Source organism: Poecilia reticulata, linkage group LG17, assembly GCF_000633615.1.
Source record: "Poecilia reticulata strain Guanapo linkage group LG17, Guppy_female_1.0+MT, whole genome shotgun sequence".
Taxonomy (NCBI): domain Eukaryota; kingdom Metazoa; phylum Chordata; class Actinopteri; order Cyprinodontiformes; family Poeciliidae; genus Poecilia; species Poecilia reticulata.
This window is the reverse complement of record NC_024347.1, coordinates 28,627,249-28,631,331: the sequence shown is the minus strand read 5'-3', so window position 1 is coordinate 28,631,331 and position 4,083 is coordinate 28,627,249. Positions and strand designations below refer to the sequence as shown.

Sequence of the window (4,083 nt, the reverse complement as noted above, 5' to 3'; positions counted from 1 at the left end):
TCCTCTTCCTCCTGCTGAGGATGAAGACCCCATGGCTGCTTCAGTGCGGCTCGGACATCTCAGTGATCTCAGTGTTCCTCTCTCATCCTGCTCCTGTCCCGTCTCCGCACTTCCTGCTGCTGCCCTCACCTTCAAAATAAAAGCATCCTGCAGTCTTAAGTCTTCAGAATAAAAGTCAGCTCAAAGATGAAACTTTTTCCCTTTAATTTGTATTTCTAACAAACTTCATTTAATAAGTTTTATTAAATGAAACTTATAAAATAAAACCACAAAATGAAGTTCCAATCAAAGTATTTAAAAAAATAACCTAATTATAATAAACTCTGAACTTTTTCAGATCTAATTAATCCAGATTTGTGTTTTAATCTGTTCATTAAGTCATAAATGAGAGTTTCTATCAGTAAAACAAGTTTTTCATACAGAAACCAGTAAAGAAACACAATAATCTCCACCTGGAGGTTCTGGGCTCTTATTGTGAAGGTCCAGCAGGTGGTGGGAGGTGCATCCCTGGTGCATAAAGGAGTTTCACCACAGATCCTTCCTCCCAGAATGCACCGCCACGCTGCTCCCAGCGACTCCATAGTCTTTGTAACTGTTATGATTCAGCTGCCTGTAAATAAAACCGTTTATTTATCCCACAGAGAAACTAAATGTAGCCATGACTGTCCTGACATGCTAACCTCTGCCGGAGAGCTAGCAGGCTAGCTGTTAGCTAGCGCTGCTAATCCACCTCATCTGCTTTTGCTGCCGCCCTGAGCTCTGCTTGGCTGCTGGGTCTGAAATGTTTTAGTCGGATTTGATTCCTTCTCTCTGCTGCATCTCATTTTCACCTCCTCTGGGATTTGGGGTCAAAGTTCAGGTGTTGTTTGAGATTTCGAGTTGACGGCACCTTGTTGCCATGGTAGCGCATCACAGCAACTGTCTGAAGAGTAAAGTGGGAACAGCAGAAATCTGACAGCCCGCCGGGCTCTTATTGTGAAGGTCCGTGCGGAAGTGAGTGTGCTGGATTCAGAGGAGTCTCTCAGACTGAATATGTCTCCGGCTCGGGACACGTCCGGACCTCGGTTCTGATGGACCTCGTAGGTGAGTCCCGTCCCGTTCGCCGCTCCGAGCCCGGTGCCCTGTCGCCGGGGCGCGGGCAGCCTCTGTGGCCGGGTGCGGGGCTCTGTCCCCCGGCTCTCGGCTCTCGGAAACACCGCTGAAGTAGTTGGTGTCCGGCTGCAGGAACCTGCTGCTTCCAGCCCAACTGAGCCGGTACCGGTCAGCCCAACTGAGCCGGTACCGGTCGGGGTTTACGTGAAGGCGCAGCTAGTCGGAACTAGCGCTTATCGATCCCGAACAGAACCGAGCTGCAGGTGTAACCCGAGCTCCAGAACCAGAACCGCTGGGTTCGTGTTCGGTCCGTTGGGGAATCTGTTGAGATGAGTTTCCAAACATCCGACAGTAACTGACCGAACAGGTCCGGTTCGGCTCAGAGTTCGGTTGGAGTCAGAAACCGATCCGGTCGGTTTGGTTTTGATACATGTTTAGTTTCCCGGGACCCAAAACGTCCCGGTTCCGATGATGTTCAGAGTCCTGACCGGATTCATGGCCCAGTTTGTTGATTCAGCCCAAATGGATCCCGAACCGATTCCGTTTCATTCATCTGGTTCTGGTCCAGTTTCATTCCTGGGTTTATTCCACTTGGTTCCGTCTGATGTTGATTTTTCTGTTTTAATTCAGGTTGAATTTTGTCTTAACTTTCATTTTATGTCTCATTTTTATCAGATTTTAGTTTTTTACTAATTATAGTAAAAATACACATACGTATAATATATATGTATAATACATATATATATAAATATATACATGTATAATATTATAATATATACATGTATAATATATATATATGTATAAATATATACATGTATAATATATATATGTATATATTTATATATATATATATATATACATACTGTGATTTATTCTGCTTCATTTGGGCCTTTTTCTGTTTTTAATCCCAGTTTTATCTCAATTCAAACTAAATTTAGCCCATATTTCTGTCACTGATTTATTTCCTGTGTGTGTGTGTGTGTGTGTGTGTGTGTGTGTGTGTGTGTGTGTGTGTGTGTTTTTTCCCAGTTTAATTTGGTTTGAAACCAGTTTAAATTAATTTAATCTGGTTTTATAACAGGTTGTTTTACATCCAGTGTTAATTTGACCTTTGACCTTTGCTCTGATTTTATTTTTATCTTCCTGGTTTTGTTCCTTTGTGTTCGTTTTCAGTCTGAAGATGATTTTCCTGATTCAGGCTTCATTGTGGTTCTGTTTGGTTCTGCTCTTTGACCCGGTTTGATGCTGGTTGTTGTGAGATCCAGAACTTTCCCAGTTAAATTCTAGTTTAAGTAAAACACCAAGTTCGCTGTGAAGGAGGTCCAAAAGCTCTCAGAACCAGGATTAAAACCCCGACCTCCTCTGGTGGATCCAACAGAACCAGAACGTTTGGTACCAGAACCGAGTTTCATGGTGTTTAAACATCCTGACCAGCTGATTGAGTTTGGTGTTTTTCTGGTTGTTGTGGCGGCTGGTGATCCGCTCTAACATCCGGGCCAGAACTCACCTGGCCCAGGTGAGATCTGGCCCGGACTCACCTGGGCCGGTGAGTTCTGGCCCGGTGTGTTCTAGTTCTGGCCCGGTGAGTTCTAGTTCTGGCCCGGTGAGTTCTGGCCCGGTGAGTTCTGGCCCGGTGAGTTCCAGAACCTGAATCATTGTTGCTCTCAGTCGGGCGTGACGCTTGGCTCACCTGTCAGCCAATCACAGCAGGGCTTCATGACGTCATCAAGGTGTGTCTGGTCTGCAGGTCAGCGTGGGGTTAAGCTGCATTCAGGGCCGGTCGTGTTAATTCAGCCTCTCAGCTGACGGTTCTGATCCGAGACCACCCCGGCTTGTTCCACCGGACCGGACTGAACTGTACTGGACCGGACCGGCCCAGACCGGCCCAGACTGGACTGGACCGGACCGGACCGTCTTAATGTTGTACAGGTGCGTTCAGGTCCGTTCAGGTGCGTTCAGGTGTTCAGGTGCGTTCAGGTGTTCAGGTGTTCAGGTGTTCAGGTGCGTTCAGGTGTTCAGGTGCTCAGGTGCGTTCAGGTGCGCTGCGCTGTGAGCTCCACCCAAAGGTTTCAGTCAGCAGCTGCTTCCTGTCTGCCGTCCTGAATGAACCATCCGGAGCGTCTCAGACATTCCCAGCATTCCCAGCTGACATCACTCCTCACGGCTCCGCCCACATCCAGGGTCAAAGGGCAAGCAGGTGAGAGTTCAGCTTCGACCCGACCAGAGGCAGATGTGTCAGCCGTTCTGCGGGTCCGGACAGGTGGATCCGGTCGGCAGGTGTGTTTTCCTGGTTCTGGTTTCGGTTTTCGATCCTGAATCCAGAATGAAAACTGAATCATGTCTGTTCGTTCTACGATCCGGAGCGTTCCCAGGAACACGACGGGAAACGGACCGGCCTCGGCCCGGTTCCTGCTCTGCTGCAGAGATGATCCCGGCAGGCTGAGTTGGACCTGAAGGCAGCGGTTCTGGACCGGCAGCTGAACCCGGTGGTTCCGTCCCAAACCAAAACCACCTGATGGAGTCTGGAGTTATTTCTGGCTGTTTGGTTCCAGAGCAGCAGGAATGTAATGACAGGTTCCCAGGCAGTTTGCTGCACCTGCTGACCCGCTCTGACCCGGTTCTGGTTCCGATTCAACAGCCTGGGATGTTTCTGGAAGGTTTCAGGATCTACAGCTTCCTGCTGAAACTCACCTGCTTTAAGGAACGGGTCAGCAGCCGGTTCTGCAGAATCTGCTCAGGTTCTTTGGGTTTTATGCAGTCAGACACACCTGGTTCTGGTTCTGGTCCTGGTTCTGGTTCTGGTTCTGGTTCTGGAGTGGATCCCATTCCCATCCATCATTATGCTGCAGGACAAACGCTTCAGTTACAACTGAACCGGGTCTCGATCACGTGAAACATGAGCAGCAGCAGCTCTTCAGAACCAGCAGCCGTCCTGCCAGTAGAACCGGGTCTCACCGAGTCTGTCCGTGTCCCTCCTGGTCTCTCCGTGTC

The 4,083-nt window shown here is 48.6% G+C and overlaps 1 protein-coding gene across 1 annotated transcript in view; it reads left to right on the top strand.

Annotated features, from left to right (window-relative positions):
• The first annotated feature begins 947 nt into the window (after nucleotides 1-947).
• rasal2 (RAS protein activator like 2) overlaps nucleotides 948-4,083 on the top strand; it is a 26,341-nt gene continuing 23,205 nt past the window's right edge. The window contains exon 1 of the mRNA XM_017309905.1: nucleotides 948-1,083. The gene's annotated coding sequence lies outside the window, so the exon portion shown is untranslated. The remainder of the gene's footprint in view (nucleotides 1,084-4,083) is intronic.